General features: G+C 39.6%; 1 long non-coding RNA gene across 1 annotated transcript; it reads right to left on the reverse strand.

The window, feature by feature from the left end:
• Positions 1-9,020: 9,020 nt before the first annotated feature.
• LOC146307955 (uncharacterized) lies at positions 9,021-13,893 on the reverse strand. Its single transcript, XR_014772668.1, has 4 exons — positions 13,502-13,893; positions 13,165-13,248; positions 9,271-9,355; positions 9,021-9,142 (listed from the first exon to the last, which is right to left on the reverse strand). It is a non-coding gene; the product is annotated as an uncharacterized LOC146307955 (long non-coding RNA).
• Positions 13,894-20,707: the final 6,814 nt, after the last annotated feature.

Below are 20,707 nucleotides of genomic sequence, written 5' to 3' on the forward strand. Positions count from 1 at the left end.
ATTACTTCATAAAATATTACCCCTGGAAAAAGCAAGATGCTGTTGTTACAGATGGGAGAATTTAGTATAACAAATGCAAGCAACTTAGGCATGAAAGTTCCATATATGTATTAACATAACAATTGCAAAATCTGGGTTGTCAATAGGATCAGGATCTCTTCAGCATTGCATGGTGGGAGCCAATCAGGAGTAGTTAACTGTGTCAACTGATGGAAAACATTTTTTTTAACTGTAGGGAATGAACTCACAAGAAAACACATTGAGCCTCACAGGCCACACCATACAGCGTGTCTGAATGCATGCCATGGCTGTTATTGGAGTTCCATCTCTGATCCCATGATGGTGACACTGAGGTTCATTCAGCACGCCACTTAGTTGGAGCCATGCAAGTTCTCGTTGGACAGTATGCCAATACTGTTGCCTCTTCTTCTCATCCTCGCGATGTGATGACCTATTTTGCTATAGGTGTCTCTGGTGGAGGTGGAACCCTTTTGCAGTGGCTGGCATGGATCCGGGTGACTCTTTTGGCAAACTTTACTGCCGTCTGTGCAGTCAGCAGCATGTGGAATGGACCCGTCCACTGCTTCGAGTGCCAGGTCTTTTGTCTCAGGTCTCTCACCACTACGCAGTCACCAGGCTGGAGGTCAGGTGAAGAGGTCCTGTGGCTGGAGCTGGTAGCGCTTCCTTCACCTGCTTATGAATGTTAGATAAAACAGCTATAGTAGTGGAGGGTATGTTAGGGTCATCATATGGAAAGAATTCAGACATAGTTAATTCTGGGCATGCTGCGGCCTTGGCAGCTGCTTCTCCTCTGGTGTTCTCCTGTGAAAGTTGGTCATTGTTAGTGTGAGCATGACATTTACACACAGCAACCTTTTTTGGGAGCAGAACAGCATCCAGCAGTTGTAAAACAAGAGTGTGATGTGCTATAGGTTTGCCAGATGGTGTTTGAAAATTTCTCTTTTTCCAAATTGTACCAAAATCATGCATAAAGCCAAAAACATATCTACTGTCTGTGCAGATATTCACTGTTTTGTCTGTTGCTAGATTACATGCTTCTATGAGAGTGATTTGGCATTGACTGTATCATGTGCAGTTACCACCAATGGTGAAAAGAGTACAAGAAATCTGTTATATTGCTAAAACATTACTCAATTACAAGTAAAAGTACTGGCGTTAGAAATATATTTCAGTAAAAGTACAAAGTATTTGCCTGAAAAACTACTAGAGTATTAGTTACTTTCAACCATTGATGTCACTGTCACCTCTCCAAACTAGGGTTATAAATTTTGTGCATTTTCCAGAACCAATAGTTGAAAGCTTTGACTGATTAATCATTGATAATTTATGAGATACATAACACCATTTATTTTCTAATTTTGTTTTTTTTTTTCTTTTTGAGTCAAAGTTTAAGTTTCCTTATTCAACAAACAGACCCCTAACCCCTGGTTACCACAGCGAAACTAATTACATTTTTTTTCCTGTGTCAGGGTTGCATGATGCTGATCCATCCACAAACAGTTCAAAATCTGGATTTTGCAAAGTTGTTTCTTGCAAATCTGGTCTGGGGGAACAAACTTCAGTTATTGTAAGAACATAGTTGTGTTCTCCGCACATCTCCTAACATGGACCGATGCAAAGAGCTGTATCTTCATGATACCCAAAAATGGAAATACATGGCTCTCAGGCCTCAACGCTGAATTATTAGAGAAGGTTAGAGACTGTATGATCTGTAGGCCTATACTACACATGAACCCATGGTTATCTTACCAGAAATATACCTCAGTTACATTGTATCTTTTCACAGTGATATCAGGGATTTCAAATAGAACAGTGTTATAAAAGAGCAATCTTGCTGCTGATGTTTTCTGCTAAAGCAAAACCAATGAAACAACATGTGGAACAAGCAGAGTTAGTTTAGAGTAACCTTAAAAAGTAGGAATTCCTGTAGCTAAAGCATCAAGTTTAGCTGAAAAGTAGGCTACAGGTCTCTGTCTGCCTCTGCCATCCTAGAGTACTGAACACTCTTTGTCTACAGTCTGAGTAAAAGGTCGGTTTGGATCTGGTGACCCAAGAGTTGGAGTCATCAGAGTCTTCCGAAGGACATGTTTTAAGTCAACAAATGTTTATCCTGTATCAGCAGTCCATGTCACTTTACTATGTGCTTCTAGGCCTCACTCATGTGCGATTGCGCTCAGGGGTGCCTCGAGGACAGGAATGAAGGGCCTGCAATAGGAACACAAAAGACATAACTTGTTTCTTTATGATTGGATTTGAAAATGTTTTGAAATGTTTTTACTCTTTTTTGGGAGAGGAATTTGGCCTCAGATATGATCACATGACCCAAAAATGTCACGTGTAGGACAAACTGCAGTTTTGATGAGCTAGCTTTGTGACCTTCTTCAGCCAAATGTTTCAAATATGTCTTTTTCACACTGAACTTGAGTTAAAGCACGAATCATTTAATCATCAACATATTGTAATCGTGCACTTCCTGGTGACAGATTTAATGAGCTCAACTTTCTTTTGAATTTTTAGCTGATTTTTGTTTTGTTTTAACTGAGAAAATTGGTGTGCATACAGGAGAATTTTCACAGGGAATGATTACACCTGCCCTTAATCAAGTGTTAAAGACTGGTGTAATTTTTTTTTTTTTTTTGGTTGAGTTGATATTATGGTTGACAGGGCCTTTAATTAGATTTTGGTGTGATCACAATTGGTTGCATGCCTCTGATTAGACCAATATCAGTTTTAGGGATCTTCTGAAAGGCTGGGGTGTTTATGATGTCACATGCTTTATGTAAATAGGCAAATGTGTGTTGTGTGTCTGGTACCAGTTGAACACATCTGAGTATGTAGACAACAAAGGTAATTTTTGTCGATAAACCTTCAAAACAGGATTATATTGAACATTATGGTCAGATATTGAGTCTCATGATTCCGCTGCGAGTCAATCATCTTTTGAGTTGGATCAGTCTTTGGGTAGTGTTTGGCTCAATGTCCCTTTTTGCCACAATGGAAACAAACATCTGGATCAGCTGTACTTAGACCTCCATAGAACGTCCTTGGAACATAGTCAATGCTGCCATATTTAGATCTTTCTCTCTGTTTTTTTCTCTCCTGCTTTGAGGAGCTTTCAGCATGCACAGCATGTCCTTTTGTCCCATGTCTGTTTTACCATTTGTGAAATGTCAAAACACAGTCAGTTCAGTGGCAAACTTTACACCTCCATCTGATGGTGATGGGAGGTGAGCCAGCCCCTGCTGTCTCCATCACAGGGAAATTCAGGATTTTGAGTACATTTCCCCCATGTTGGATCTCACTGGTGACAGGGAGATAAATGGATTTGAAGATTTTCTGAACTTCAAGTCAATTAAATAAATTTTCAGATTTTCACCAATTAGAATTGTTGAATCGCAGCGCTGAGTGAGTCTGGTCTTGGTCTCAGGCCATCCTTCTCACTCGTTGTAGGAGCCAAATATGTTGGTGAAATATTTCAAAGGCTGACTTGTAGTTCACTGTTTTGAACATAGGGTGTCACTGTACCTTTGTAATGCTCAGGTGTAAAGGTAGCTGGGTTACTGTTGTTGTCAGGACTGCTAAGGCGCAAAATGTTTGTCACGCCGTAGCTGAATGTTTGGTCTTTTCTTTTTTGAAACAACAATGGACATCATTCATGATTGCATGAGGGAAATAAATTATTTTTGCTGCAATGAAGAATGACCTGTGGATTAATTCAAGGAACGGCACAGCGTATGGTTATAAAACAAAGAGTCAAGCGCGTCAGCCAGGTCACTCCAGGTTAAACGTCTCAGGGGCTAAGTAATAGGCTAGCTTCTACACTCGTCTTTGTGGGGAGGTTGAGGCTGAAGGCCTCAGGGTGTGCACTACCACCGTCGACCCCCGAGTCCAGAAACCCTCAGACAAACAATCCCACTTCTGACACCAAATTGTGGTGGAAAATCTGAAAATGAAGACAGACAACATGACCAAAATTGTCTGGTGTTTGATGTGGTGTTTCAATAGAGCTTTGCAAAGGACCAGTACACAGTCACACGGAAAGTGTAAAAGGAACTGATAATGAGTCAAGAATGTAAATCTGTCTTACAGGGTTAGGAGATGAAGGAGGTTGGGTCAGGATGGACCTGAAGTGCTTAGTGGGAGAGTCAGGATGTGATTGTGTTATCAGAAGTTGTTGTTCCAAAGGGAGAACAGCTGTGTGTTCAAGGACAAGTAACCAATTAGTGCCTGACAATACATGAGAAGTAACTCTGAGGAACAACAGTGACCAGTTCAGCATATAATTTTCCCACTATAGCATACACCATATTTGTGACCTGCGGTGAGATTAAATCTCTGGCCCTTTCCTGAGGCTTTCACACACACAATAAAACCCTTTATGGGGGGGGGGGGTTATGGAAGAAAAAAACTTTATCCTCTTAAAAAAAAAAAAAAATCCCCAAAATATAAATGCAAAGAAAAGAAATTATTACTAAAAAAATTAGAATAAATGTGTAAAAAAAACAACAAAAAATTAACTAATGGAGACTAATTCCTAATAGAAAAAACCTTCAGTATTAATTAAAATTTATAAAAGAAGGGAAAAAAGAAGGAAAAGGGGATAGAAAAGCATGTCCTACTGTGTCAGGGTAGCTGTTTGATGAGAAAGAGCAAAAGTCAAATAACTGGTTACTGATAGCTTGGCTTAGGGCTGCGCGGTATACACGGTATGACGGTAGAAACGGTATAAATTGGCCACGGTAGAGATTTGTGCTATGCCATCATACCGTCGATGACGTCATCGCCCCTGCCTCTGTGTGAAAATGGCCGCAAGCACAGTAACGGCGGAGAAGGAGGGGCTGGTAAAAAAAAAAAAACGGTGCTACATCCGTGATTTGGACGTGGTTCGGGTTTAAAAAGTCGGATGTTGAGCAGAAAAATGTCATCTGCAAGATGTGTGTCCAAGTCCGGACCCACACGCCGTCCTATACGGACCTGGACCTATAACCAATAAATTATTAATAGATTTTATTTTTTTACGGGACGCTTCTATTTTAACTGGCATACCTTTTCTAGTCTTTCCGCCACTGGTTTAGCTGATCAGGAGACGCACAGACCAGCTGCAGAGAAGCTGCGTGTGGAGGAGACTGTTGTTAATGACGGAGTTTATTACAACAGTCAAAACTAACGTGATGACATTGACACCAACCAGATGCACCTATAAAATTAAACAACTGTATAAGGAGGCCTATGTAAAACAGGAGAGTCTGTGTTTCTCTGTGAGAAACTTTCAGACCTTCTCACAGCAGAGTGAACAGGTGAGGGAGGGGAGGAGGGCAGACTGATCACTAATCAATCACTGATACCGTCGTCATCTTGGACTGATTAAAAAATAAAAATGACAAAATTGGTGACAAACCAAACCTGGGTGTCCACACAAATAAAGTCTTTGTGTGAAACACTGCAGAGTGTAACATTGTGCTGTTTACAGACAGTCTGCTGTCTGTACTTTGACAGAGACAGAGAGGGTTGTGTCTAGAAGGGAACCCTAGACCCGCAAAAGATCGCGCGAGTTTGATTATTTTAGTAGAAATAACAGAAACAAGAGTTGTGCAAATAAAGACTTACCTTCTAGACATGACTGTAAAAGATGCGCAGCTCCAAAAATAGAAAATCATGTTGTGGTGTCGATGTTTTTAATGTGGCGGGCCGCCATAAATAAAACACTATTCACTGAACCACAGAGAGTCACTGAAACACTGATCACTGACCTGCTGTGATGACAAAAATACTCACATTCTTTACTTTGGTATTTTTTTACAGATTTTTACAGGATTACAGAACCTTTTCACTGTTTTTGCCATTTGTCTTATAGAAAACCTCTCTTACTTGAAGTACTGTTTACAATATCCACTTTTTTTGTAAGAATTTTTGTATTTCTGAGGCACTATCCTTACTTCTGTTGTTCTTCTGCACAATAAATGCTCAAAAATTACATTATATCTTTGCTGTTGTTGTTTTACAAAACCCATTCAGAAACACTTCCATAAGTTTTACACCGCAACATTTATACCGAGATATATACCATTACCGTGAAGGGATTCAATTTATACCGTGATATGAATTTTGGGTCATACCGCCCAGCCCTAGCTTGGCTCCATCTGCTGGACAAAAAGAGTCACTGCACGGCCTATCAAGTGAACGGTCAAACAATTCAACAGCACGTGGAGAGTCAGTTTACAGCCTCTACAAAGCCTCTAAAGCAATAGTAAAATAAAATATCATAATTATTTTCTAAAAGAGAGTCACAAAAGATGAAAATAGTCCAGAGAAGTTGAATTTTGGAGCCATATGGCTCAAGAATAAAGAAAAAATGTCTTTATAACTTCGGCTATTGTGCTGTTTCACCTCCTTTGTGGCAGTCCTTTCACCTTGCTGGGGGACGCAGCTTGCACCGGCTCAGGTCTTCACTTACACCAGACCATTCTGAAATACAGAGAAAAGGCCTGGTGTCAATGTAATAAACCCAAATAATATCAAAAGGAAGGCATTCAGACCAAAAATTAGAGCAAAACTGTCCTCAAAATCACTATTAACAATAATAAAAATAATAACAATATTGACGGTGAAATACACCTCAAGTAATGAAACAAACCTTAACTACCAACTCTCAGGAACGGTCAGAAGGTCACATTGCTTCAAAAACTGCTCATTCTTACAAAAGAGGATGGACCCCTGAAGGAATTTAGGGTCGAGTTAAATAGGATACTAGAGATACTAGAAAAGCAATTTCTAAAGAAATTACCGCTGTGAATGCAACAAGCTGAAGCCAAGCTGCAATGCTGCATTGGCTTGCTGCAACAATATGCCTGACGCCACACTGAACAGCTGCGTGAATGATATAAGAAGGTTTGAATTATGTATAATATTTGAATATTAGTTAGAAAGGCTGACACCACACTGAATAGCTACCTTTAAAATATAATAAAGTTTGAATTACATGGAATTTTTGAATGTTTGTAGAATGACTGATACCACACTGAATAGCTGCCTTTTTAAGGTAATATTTGAATTAGGTAGAATATTTGGATTTTTGTTAAAAAGCTGATGCCACACTGATAGCTGCCTCGAAAATATAATTTTTGAATTATGTAGAATATTTGAATATTACTTAAAAACCTGACGCAACACTGAATACCTGCCATGTAAATATAATATTTGAATTATGTAGAATATTTGAATGTTTGTTAGAAAGCTGACCCCACACTCAATAGCTGCCTTTATAATATCACAATGTTTGAATTCTGCTTCTGCTACAAACTGCTTATTTGGTCGAGCCATTCTGAAACAACAGAAACACACACACTAATGTTTTTATAAAGCAGTATAACATTAATTTAGTGCAATAATGAACACTCAATAGCTACCTTTATGATATAATAATGTTTGAATTATGTACAACATTTGATTGTCTGTTGCTTAAGAATTTAAAAAACAATGACTGTTATGATACAATACAGGATGATACAGGAAACAATAACATGCAAAATTTTTAAATTGTATTCACACTAATACCACAATGTAAAAATACCTAAGTAAAGAATCTGAGTATTTTTTTCCATCACAGCAGGTCAGTGATCAGTGTTTCAGTGGCAGCCCGCCACATTAAAAACATCAACACCACGAAATGATTTTCTATTTTTGGAGCTGCGCACCTTTTTCGGTCGTGTCTAGAAGCTCTTTATTTGCACAATTCTCGCAAGATTTGTGTTCGTTATTTCTACTAAAATAATCAAACTTGCACGATCTTTCGCAGGTCTAGGGTTCCCTTCTAAACACGACCCTCTCTGTCTCTCTGTCAAACTAATGACAGCAAACTGTCTGTAAACAGCATAATGTTACACTCTGCAGTGTTTCACACAAAGACTTTATTTGTGTGGACACCCAGGTTTGGTTTGTCACCAATTTTGTCATTTTTATTTTTTAATCAGTCCAAGATGACGACGTTATCAGTGATTGATTAGTGATCAATGTGCCCTCCTCCCTCCCTTACCTGTTCACTCTGCTGTGAGAAGATCTCAAAGTTTCTCACAGAGAAACACAGACTCTCCCGTTTTATGTATAGGCCTCCTTATACGGTTGTTTAATATTATAAGTGCATCTGGTTGGTGTCGATGTCATTAACCATCACGTTAGTTTTGACTGTTGTAATAAACTTTGTCATTAACAACAGTCTCCTCCACACGCGGCTTCTCTGCAATTGGTCTGTGCGTTTCCTGATCAGCTAAACCAGCGTCGGAAAGACTAGAATAGTTGCGCCAGTTAAAATAGAAGCGTCCCGTCAAAATTTAAAATCTATTAAGAATTTATTGGTTATAGGTCCATGTCCATATAGGACGGCGTGTGGGTCAGGACTCGGACCTCGGTCCGCCTGTTAGGGACCCCTGCTATATAGGATACTTACAGATGGTCTGGGTCCATCTGAAGATTAGCAATGAATGTTGAGTAAAAAGCACATAGCTGCACTGCCTTTTCCTGTCCCTGAGAGGAGAGGAGAGGAGAGGAGAGGAGAGGAGAGGAGAGGAGAGGAGAGGAGAGGAGAGGAGAGGAGAGGAGAGGAGAGGAGAGGAGACTTTAGCGCCATGTCTGGAAATCAGCAGTTTTCAGAGTCATGGTGTAACACTATAGTGTTCATGACTGACAGAAAAACACAGTCACATACCAGGTACAGGTCAGGTATATTTGTCGTAGCCTCTCAGTGTGGCTTAGCTGTGCAAAGCACACTCAAGTGTTGCTGTCAGTACCGCACTGCTTCGTTGACATGTGTCCTACTTCACATTTGGTCAAGACACTATCTGTTCCTGTCCCTCGGTCCATGTGGCTCTGGTTATGTGACGAGAGGAGAGGACACTATAAGACTGATGATGTAGACGGCCAACACAAACAACCCACAGTTATTTGTTGTCTGGAAATCAACAGTTTGCAGAGTCATGCTGTAACACTACAGTGTTTAGACTGAAAGAAAAACACAGTCGCATACGAGGTACAGGTCAGGCAGTTGTCAGGTGTATTCGTCGTAGCCTCTCAGTGTGGCTTAGCTGTGCAAAGCACGGTCAAATGTTGCTGGAGCCCTCCTTGATTTCTGTTTGTTGTTCATAAGTGTCAGAGCAAAACAGAAGGAGCAGTGACTGAACCTTTAAATGTTTTCACATTATAACTATTGCTCATACTAATGGTATGCACAATCTATGAACTGTAAAGTTGACTTACAGCATGTTTGACTCCAGCTCAAGATGACTGCTGATGTTGCTTGTTGCTTCATTGACATGTGTCCAACTTCACATCTTGTCAGAGCCTTGTGAGAGAAAGAGAAAAATGTTACACCATTGATGCATATAAAAAATCACAATACAGACAGTGTACATTACATGCTTATATACCACTAATACACAATAAAAAAGAGACACATCATGCATGGGAGGAGGCTGTTCTTATTTACCTGGCACAGGTCGATTTATAGAGCAGATAGTAGTGGTGTGATCCTGTGAGTTTTGTCTCTCCATCTCTGGAACATGTTTGTTTCCTGTTAAGAACAAGTGCACAAACACAGATCAACACTCATTTACATGTTTACCTCTGCAAATGAAAATAATAAAAAAAAAAATTCAAGATGTTGTAAGTTATGTATGTTAATTATTTCATGTTTATAGATCAGTGGAAGAGAGAGATGACATTAACCAATGATGTACGTGGTCAGAATTTACTGTGTCCATAAGTATTACTATAAGTTATTGGCAGCATTCAAAGAATCAAAGAAAACAAACATAGTTACCCACCAGGTCCAGGTCATGCTCCAGGTCAAAAAATGGTGAAGCAGTGGCCTCTTGGTGTGCCGACTCCCACTCCCAGGTACATGGATGCTTTAGGTTAGCGGTGAGGACAGCAGTGGCGGGTTGCTGGATTCCATCTCCTCATACACTGTGCTAAGACCAGGGGTGTATTCTAGGTTTAGTGAAAAATCTCAGTTAGTTAATCTTGACATAAGTAAAACTCTGGATTACGAGTGGGTCATTTACAATGGAAACTATTTATTTTCTAGGTGGACCTTGTTCAGGTGGCTAAAATATGTTTTGTTACTGACCTTGTCCACAGTAGTACACTGCTATCTTCCCTAATGGTGCTCCTCTCTGCTTGTCCCAATTGGGGGTGTGCTGTCTCAAATTCACTGTACTTAATACACTGACTATAGATAAGGTCCTCACATAACCCCACTTCAAATAAACTGAATGATCCCTTTAAAAGCTATTAAAATTGTTTTAAAGGCACTTGGCTTTTTTGTTTACCAACAAATAGTATATCAACATGTTTTGTGAGAAAATGCAGTTTAAGCCTCCCGACCTAAACAGTGGGCCCTGAGAACCAGGGTTGGGGAACACTGGCATACACCACATTTGTGACCTGCGGTGAGATTAAATCTCTAATTGGATGGCCCTTTCCTGAGGCTCCGTTAAAAATAAAAAGTAAATGGTTGAGCAGCCATGGATCGTCACCTGACCTCTTCTTATCCAGTGCTGTATGCACCAATAATTATTCAGCACACCTATATCTCAGGTGAGGTGATAATATCTAGAAGATATCAAATTGAGAAGAGGTCAGGATAACGATCCAAAATCACACACACAATAAAACCTTTATGGGGGGTTATGGAAGAAAAAAACTGTATCCTCTTAAAAAAACAAATAAATCCCTAAAATATAAATGCAAAGAAAAGAAATTATTATTAAAAAAAATAGAATAAATGTAAAATAAATAAATAAATAAATAATGGAGACTAAGTCCTAATTGAAAAAAACCTTCAGTATTAAATAAAATTTATAAAAGAAGGGAAAAAAAAACAAAAAACAAACCCACGTCCTACTGTGTCAGGGTAGCTGTTTGATGAGAAAGAGCAAAAGTCAAATAACTGGTTTGGCTCCATCTGCTGGACAAAAAGAGTCTCTGCACGGCCTATCAAGTGAACGGTCAAACAATTCAGCAGCACATGGAGAGTCAGTTTACAGCCTCTGCAAAGCCTCTAAAGCAATAGTAAAATAAAATATCATAATTATTTTCTAAAAGAGAGTCACAAAAGATGAAAATAGTCCAGAGAAGTTGAATTTTGGAGCCATATGGCTCACAGAATAAAGAAAAAATGTCTTTATAACTTCGGCTATTGTGCTGTTTCACCTCCTTTGTGGCAGTCCTTTCACCTTGCTGGGGGACGCAGCTTGCACCGGCTCAGGTCTTCACTTACACCAGACCATTCTGAAATACAGAGAAAAGGCCTGGTGTCAATGTAATAAACCCAAATAATATCGAAAGGAAGGCATTCAGAACCAAAAATTAGAGCAAAACTGTCTTCAAAATCACTATTAACAATAATAAAAATAATAACAATATTGACGGTGAAATACACCTCAAGTAATGAAACAAACCTTAACTACCAACTCTCAGGAACGGTCAGAAGGTCACATTGCTTCAAAAACTGCTCATTCTTACAAAAGAGGATGGACCCCTGAAGGAATTTAGGGTCGAGTTAAATAGGATACTAGAGATACTAGAAAAGCAATTTCTAAAGAAATTACCGCTGTGAATGCAACAAGCTGAAGCCAAGCTGCAATGCTGCATTGGCTTGCTGCAACAATATGCCTGACGCCACACTGAACAGCTGCGTGAATGATATAAGAAGGTTTGAATTATGTATAATATTTGAATATTAGTTAGAAAGGCTGACACCACACTGAATAGCTACCTTTAAAATATAATAAAGTTTGAATTACGTGGAATTTTTGAATGTTTGTAGAATGACTGATACCACACTGAATAGCTGCCTTTTTAAGGTAATATTTGAATTAGGTAGAATATTTGGATTTTTGTTAAAAAGCTGATGCCACACTGATAGCTGCCTCGAAAATATAATTTTTGAATTATGTAGAATATTTGAATATTACTTAAAAACCTGACGCAACACTGAATACCTGCCATGTAAATATAATATTTGAATTATGTAGAATATTTGAATGTTTGTTAGAAAGCTGACCCCACACTCAATAGCTGCCTTTATAATATCACAATGTTTGAATTCTGCTTCTGCTACAAACTGCTTATTTGGTCGAGCCATTCTGAAACAACAGAAACACACACACTAATGTTTTTATAAAGCAGTATAACATTAATTTAGTGCAATAATGAACACTCAATAGCTGCCTTTATGATATAATAATGTTTGAATTATGTACAACATTTGATTGTCTGTTGCTTAAGAATTTAAAAAACAATGACTGTTATGATACAATACAGGATGATACAGGAAACAATAACATGCAAAATTTTTAAATTGTATTCACACTAATACCACAATGTAAAAATACCTAAGTAAAGAATCTGAGTATTTTTTTCCATCACAGCAGGTCAGTGATCAGTGTTTCAGTGAATAGTGTTTTATTTATGGCAGCCCGCCACATTAAAAACATCAACACCACGATATGATTTTCTATTTTTGGAGCTGCGCACCTTTTTCGGTCGTGTCTAGAAGCTCTAACTCTTTATTTGCACAATTCTCGCAAGATTTGTGTTCGTTATTTCTACTAAAATAATCAAACTTGCACGATCTTTCGTAGGTCTAGGGTTCCCTTCTAGACACGACCCTCTCTGTCTCTCTGTCAAACTAATGACAGCAGACTGTCTGTAAACAGCATGATGTTACACTCTGCAGTGTTTCACACAAAGACCTGTTCACTCTGCTGTGAGAAGATCTCAAAGTTTCTCACAGAGAAACACAGACTCTCCCGTTTTACGTATAGGCCTCCTTATACGGTTGTTTAATTTTATAAGTGCATCTGGTTGGTGTCGATGAGGAGAGGAGAGGAGAGGAGAGGAGAGGAGAGGAGAGGAGAGGAGAGGAGAGGAGAGGAGAGGAGAGGAGAGGAGAGGAGAGGAAACTTTAGCGCCATGTCTGGAAATCAGCAGTTTTCAGAGTCAAGACATATAGCTGCACTACCTGTTCCTGTCCCTCGGATATAAAAAAGCACAATACAGACAGTGTACATTACATGCTTATATACCACTAATACACAATAAAAAAGAGACACATATCATGCATGGGAGGAGGCTGTTCTTATTTACCTGGCACAGGTCGATTTATAGAGCAGATAGTAGTGGTGTGTTCCTGTGAGTTTTGTCTCTCCATCTCTGGAACATGTTTGTTTCCTGTTAAGAACAAGTGCACAAACACAGATCAACACTCATTTACATGTTTACCTCTGCAAATGAAAATAATAAAAAAAAAAAATCAAGATGCTGTAAGTTATGTATGTTAATTATTTCATGTTTATAGATCAGTGGAAGAGAGAGATGACATTAACCAATGATGTACGTGGTCAAAATTTACTGTGTCCATAAGTATAACTATAAGTTATTGGCAGCATTCAAAGAATCAAAGAAAACAAACATAGTTACCCACCAGGTCCAGGTCGTGCTCCAGGTCAAATAATGGTGAAGCAGTGGCCTCTTGGTGTGCCGACTCCCACTCCCAGGTACATGGATGCTTTAGGTTAGCGGTGAGGACAGCAGTGGCGGATTGCTGGACTCCATCTCCTCATGCACTGTGCTAAGACCAGGGGTGTATTCTAGGTTTAGTGAAAAATCTCAGTTAGTTAATCTTGACATAAGTAAAACTCTGGATTACCAGTGGGCCATTTACAATGGAAAATAATTATTTTCTAGGTGGACCTTGTTCAGGTGGCTAAAATATGTTTTGTTACTGACCTTGTCCACAGTAATACACTGCTAGCTTCCCTAATGGTGCTCCTCTCTGCTTGTCCCAATTGGGGGTGTGCTGTCTCAAATTCACTGTACTTAATACACTGACTATAGATAAGGTCCTCACATAACCCCACTTCAAATAAGCTGAATGATCCCTTTAAAAGCTATTAAAAAAACCTAAAGGCACTTGGCTTTTTTGTTTACCAACAAATAGTATATCATCATTTTGTGAGAAAATGCAGTTTAAGCCTCCCGACCTTAACATGGCATTAGACTAACTTATGCAACTTCAACAAAGCATGACATTAGGACTAACTTCTGCAACTTCAAGAAAGCAGACTGACATAAAAGAAACATTTACACTTTTTAAGTCTGCCTTTATTTACTTCAACTGCAGTGGGATGAATTTATTACAGTAAAACAATTAAATTTCTTAAAGGGATGCTTCAGCATCATGTTCACTGTAAATGCTGTAGTGTAAGTGTCATTCAGTGTGCCTGATGTACAATTCACATAGGCATCACTAACTATAGCCAGAAAATTTTGCACAAAACTTTGAGTGTGCCTTATGCTCACTGCCAACTAGTATTTCCACCATACTGCCAGCAGTGATAATAGCACTAAATGTATCATTGAAGTTGTGCATGTGTGCGTGTGTCTGTGTGTCCGTGCACGTGTGTGTGCGTGCATGCACTATTGTGCATGTTTGTATGTGTATGGGTGAGTGTGTGCGTGTCTGTGTGTCTTGCTTACACATTGGATGCATGTTCACTCATAGCTGCTGGCCATAGCAGCCATTGAATATCTAGCTCTAAGGCTAATATCCATCACTGCCTACTGCCATTTTTATTGTCAGCCATTTTGTTCTTCTCTCACTTACACCCCTTCTCAGATTCAGACTTCAGTGTTCTCTCAACATACACAAATTGCACATCAGATTGTAGGAAAAGCTGTGCCGGTAGCAACATGTGACCACAGAAACAAAAGGACTTATAGTTTTGGCTCAGCAAGGTCAAAAAGGACAAGTTTTCCAACCAACTGCCCCATTCACTCCCATATTAACTCAGATTAAGACCTTCAGGAGAAAAGCAGATGACCCCAGTTCTTTAAATCGTTGGTGTGACCACATATTTGGCACCACAAGAATAAAATTTACACGGCTGTGTTCGCAGTCTTCTCTTCTCGCTCAACATGTGTTTGGTTTGGCTGTGGGACTTAGGGTCTGTCACTCAGAGGCAGTAGTTCGAGAGGCAGATTTTCATCAAATGCATGTCTTGCCTACACAGTGGATACATGTCCACCCACAGTTGCTGGGCAGAAATTGTCAAAGCTGATTGTGATTGGTTTAACTGAATGTCTGGCTCTAAGTCTAATATACATGGCTGCCTACTACCATTGTTCTTCTGTCCCATTTAAGGCAGCTAAACACAGTCCACAGTCAAATAATGTACTCTGTTGTTACTTTGAGTTCAGATTTTACTTCACTCACCACTCAAGCGCAGCCTCCAAACGTATTTCTCTTTGCCTAGAAACAATATTAGTCTCATCTTATGTATCTCAGTTTATCTGTGTGTATGTCTGCTCAAACTATGCAGCACCAGTTATGACTGCTTTTATCCGTAGGTTTGCAAGAAAGTACATTCATAATAAATATTCAAATTCTAGGTACTTCTACACACACTACATTAAGCAAAAGTTCACACATAACCAACAATCTTTACGTAATAAAGCTATCAGCTAATAATTGTCAAATAAAAACACAATCACATGAGACATAATTAAACATAAACACAACAATTAGCCTATATATACCTTAGCTGACTTAATGCTTAAGTATACTGAATATAAGATTCAGTCTTTCCCTCAAGATGCCCTTTGCTTTATTTATTTATTTTATTTAATATTTACTGTCACACTGTCTCTCTTCCCCTCTCTCTCACCTGTGGTTTGTGCTTTACTGAAGCTAGGGCTACATTCATACACACAGAGGAACGGGGGGAGACAGGCGCTTCTTACTGCAGATATGTTACTGCAGCTAACAGGCAGCACCAAGTTAGCTAGCTCAACTGTCATGACAAGAAATTTGCTCTTCGCTCACCGCCAGGTAGGGCGCAGAGGCGCTGAGCGGATGCGGAGGAGCTCAGGTATACGTCATCGAGAAGTGCGATGACGTATACCTGTTGGTGTTGCTAGGCAACACCAAACGCTACTTGTCACTCCGGAAAGAAAAGGACCTGGAGGAAAAAGCAGACTCCCCTTTTGCAAAAACTAACCACAGCTCTATGTAACAACATGATAGGATTTACTGTTGCTGAGCTAAAGGACAGTTTATATAGCTATGAAGCACTGATCCTGTCACTGTGTCTGCCTGGAATAGCGAACGTACACAAACAGCTAAACTAACGTTAGCATTGTATTTAGCTTAACGGTAGCTCGTAAACTCTGCCTAATCACAAGCCTGGTAGCCCGATCTGACTACTGACATTTCGCCAAGCAATACTCTTCCTGCCGAGATCGTGGTATCATGTGTTATACAGTTCGGGGAACTCGGAAACACAGAGAATGAGTTTTTCTTCCATTTTCTCTCCCTCCTCTATTTGTATGTGTCGCTTTTGGCTACGTCACATTCAGCTGTTATCTCATTGGTTGCGCTTTGAAAGGTCAGCACGAGGTCAAAGTTGAACTTTGGGCGCAGCGCTGAGCGGCACATCCCAGCGGTGCGCCATGCCAAGGGTAGCGGTGCCTCTAGGTCGGGCGCCACCGCTCTCTCCATAGGAAAATATGGGACAGCCAGCGCAAAGCGTTTTTACCGTTGATCATGTGTAGGGGTTTTTAAACCGCCGGATTTCGACGCACCGCCCTCTCCCGCCCCTCCCCCTGACCGCCTATGGACCGAGGCTTCATTTCCTGTTCGTATTTATCGATTATCATGCCAATTTACTGTCAGTTTACATATTTCTGACTATTTAACTGCTGTTTTTTGACATTAAAGAGACAGGAACGGAGACCCACAGCCACTCACCTCAACAGACGCGGGAGAAGTTAATGGTCCGACGACGTCACACAGCCAAGTCAAGTCGAGGTGCCTTCACGGACACTCGGAAATTCCACCGTTAGACACTGAAAACTTACAAAATGCCACTAAAATGTGTGTGTGTTTTTTGTTTTTTGTTTTCGAATGTATTGCATTATGCACATTGTACAGCTACATTATTAGTACCATTTGTATGATGTAGTTTATATGGCAAAGTTAAAATTTAAGCTTGCAAATGTTTTGATATAACTGGTTTGAGAAATTGTCTGCCAATTCCCTTTCATACATCCTAATTTTAGTTTCCAATTCCTTTATCTTACTCATGTCCTCTCTTTTCTTTTTAGATGCATATGCTATAATTTTCCCTTGAATATAAGCTTTAGATGATTTCCACTCTGTTGATCTCCTGCCTGAGCTGCCTGTATTTAATTCAAAAAAAGACTGTAATTCTTCTTTTAATAATAAGTTAAAAGCCTCATTAGATAATAGTGACGCATTCAATCTCCATCTACCTCTTCTCTCTGTGTCATTATTTAATATCAATTCCCAGCTCTACAGCTGCATGGTCAGATAGAGCCATTGGATTAATTTTACAATATGCAACTTGCTTGGTTATATTGTTTGATATTAAAAACATATCAATTCTCGAGTATGATTTGTAACTGAGAGAAAAAAGTATATTCTCTTTTTCGTGGGTTTGTCAACTGCCAAATATCCACTAGAGTATTATCCTCACTCAACATGTGTATAGCTGCTCTATCTTTAGGTATCCAAGATGGGCCCCTAAAAGTACTTCGATCTATAAATGGATCCCAGACTTGATTAAAATCTCCTGCTAGAATTACATCACCCTCCATTTCTCCCAAAATTTTATTTACTTGATGAAAAAAGTTTGGGTTACTGTAGTGGTATAATTTCATGCACCAGACTCATTCCATCAGCTGTAGTTCATGCCTCAGACTTGTTCCATCCAGGACAACCAGGCTTGCAGTGGTATACTTTATGCATCAGACTCATTCTATCAGCTATAGTTCGTGTCTCAGGCTTGTTCCATCCAGGACAACATTCCCTTTTAAGGAAGATCTGATGCCATCCGGAAATGTTAGTGAGGCTGGGGACCTTGGAAGTGCGCCTGGTGCTTACCACGCAGATAAGATATCAGACCAGCTGTTATGATGTCATTTAAACAGTTCAGTGTTCTTTTCATGTAATGCATTAACCTGTATTATCATTTAACTATTTTTAAAAAATATAAGATTAATGCGTGCAAACCTAAGGGAGGCAGCAATTTGTGAGAAAATGAATGACATTATGATCCCATAAGGTAAAATTTAATACACAATTATGTTTGATTGTGAGCCAAAATGTTCAAAGTGGGAGGAGGCTCCTAGAGCCTCCTAAACAGTATATAACAAGGTGTTTTGAACCTCTTTCTTCAGTCTAAACCTGGGTTTGACTCAAGCTTGTTGGTTTTTCTACCTAGAGAGATCAATAAACTTTGTGTGGCAGAACTTTGTTGCTCCTCCAGTGATTTTTCCTGACTTTGCCTGATTCTTCTTTTTGATGGTTTTGAACTTTGAAAATATACAAATGATAACAGTGAATTTTTATCAAGGTTTCTAGGGTGTTGTGGCTTTAAGCCCAGACCTTACTGGCCTATTTTTCTGAGTTTTTTGTCACGACATTACACTGGTGGTTGGTGCATAAATATTGCACAAAATAATATTTTTGCCATCTATATTAGCCTGTAAACAAATCATTCTACCCTCATTATCCTTTATCTGTCTAACCAATTTAAAGCCATATTTTTATGTATAAGTATAACCACCCCATTGCGTGTACTGGAAAATGAACTATCAAAAACATGTCCTACCCATCCAAATTTTGGTTTCAGAGTTTCCTCTGACTTAAAATGTGACTCTTGAATAAATGCAACATCGGCCTTATTGTGTTTAAGATAAGATATTTTCCCTCTTTTTGCAGGACTTCCACAACCTTTTATATTCCAGCTGATAATTGTAACATAATTTCTAGCCATTTAATATGACAATAAACAAAAACACAATGCCCTGAGAGAAAAAAAACAAACAAACAAGGTCCGTGGGGTCCTCCCAAGTGCTCGTTGCTAATGACAGCCTGTGTAAGCCGACCCACCCGCATCACATTCTCTCATGATCTACCTGTCCCTTGATCCTCAGTCCAGTTGAAAATAAATATGTATCCCGTACATGTTTCAAGCGTTGTTGCAATTCTGGTTGATAAAGTGTTCAGCCTCCTCCACGCTTGTAAAATGATGGCTCTTGCCCTTCCATGTGAATCTCAGCGTGGCGGGGAAGGCCAGTGTGTATCTCACATTGTGTTGCTGTAGTGCCTTCTTCGTGGTCAGGAACTCCTTCCTCTTCTCCGCTAACTCCTTGGTTAGATCAAGAAATATCAACAGCCTTTGTCCATCCCATTTCACTCCTCATGTCTTGGCTGCAGCTCTCAATACCTTCTCGCAGGCAGAAGCCAGAAAGCAGATCAGTAGGGGTCTGGGCAGCTGGTCCTCATTCGGCATCGGGACTAGCATTTGGTGCATTTGTTCAATTTTAAACTCCGCCTCAGGGTTTATCCCTAGCCCTTTGCTCAGAACTTTTTTGACACATTCCTCCAAAGTGCCATTTGTCCCGTATGTCTCCACCAGTCTCACCAATCTTATGTTGTTTCTTTTGCAGTGATTCTCCAGGATTTGCACACGGTCCCATAGCATATCCACCTTTTTCCCCATGGTACTAGTGTTTGTCACAAGGCCCTCAGTCGTGTCCTCCAGCTGGGAGATTCGCTCCTCCGCCTCCTCCACTCGTACCTGTAGCCCGCTGATAGAGTTTTTCAGCTCAGTGGTGGTTTCTTTAATGGTCACTACATCAGCAGCTACTTCTGTCAGTTTAGTACTCAGTTTTACGGTGGCCGACAAGTGCAAACGCGCTGCATATAGAGACAGGCGCTGCAAATACAGAAACGCGCTGCATATAAGAAAACAGATGCAAAAGGAAAACGCTGCAAATACAGAAACGCGCTGCATATACAGAAATGTGCTGCAAATACAGAAACGCGCTGCATAAACAGAAACGTGCTGCAAATACAGAAACGCGCTGCATATAGGAAACCAGATGCAAAACGAAAACGCTGCAAATACAGAAACGCGCTGCAAATGAGAAAACAAATGCAAAAAGAAAACACCGCATATACAGAAACGCGCTGCAAATGAGAAAACAAATGCAAAACGAAAACGCGGCATATACAGTCACACAACGGAAGTGCTCCAGGCCTCTAGGGGCAGTGCTGAGCTTTCCCCCGAGAGACAGACAACGGACGAATCAACCTGCGGAGGAGAGGAATAGGCCTACGTGAGAAGTAGAAAGTTATTGGTGAGAGGAAAATTGGAGGTGGGAGAGGCAAAAAATCAGAAAATGTAAATCCGACAAACAAACAAAAATGTAAAACTGTAAATCAGCTGCACTTTCATAATACAGTAAAAGATGAGGGCCACATGTGGAAAAAAGAAAGAAAGAAAAAGAAAAAAGAATACATACTTTTTCATGTAGCCTCTCCCGCCTCCCATTTTCCTCTCACCAATAACTTTCTACTTCTCACATAGGCCTATTCCTTTTTTTTTTTTTTTTTTTTTTTTTTTTTTAGTTTAAAAAACAGTTACGGGATGTTTATTCTTCATAATTACGTTTCCCCTTTCAGGATTTTTTTAAATTTTATTTTTATTTTTTTTAAAACAAACTTTATTGTCATGTTGAAGACAAGGAAAGGAAACATGACATTATATAAGCAACATGACAACACTCATACATAAAACAACAGTAAAGTACAGGGAGTGCA

The sequence above is a fragment of the Lutjanus erythropterus genome, chromosome 20 (assembly GCF_056507025.1).
Source record: "Lutjanus erythropterus isolate fLutEry1 chromosome 20, fLutEry1.hap2, whole genome shotgun sequence".
Taxonomy (NCBI): domain Eukaryota; kingdom Metazoa; phylum Chordata; class Actinopteri; order Lutjaniformes; family Lutjanidae; genus Lutjanus; species Lutjanus erythropterus.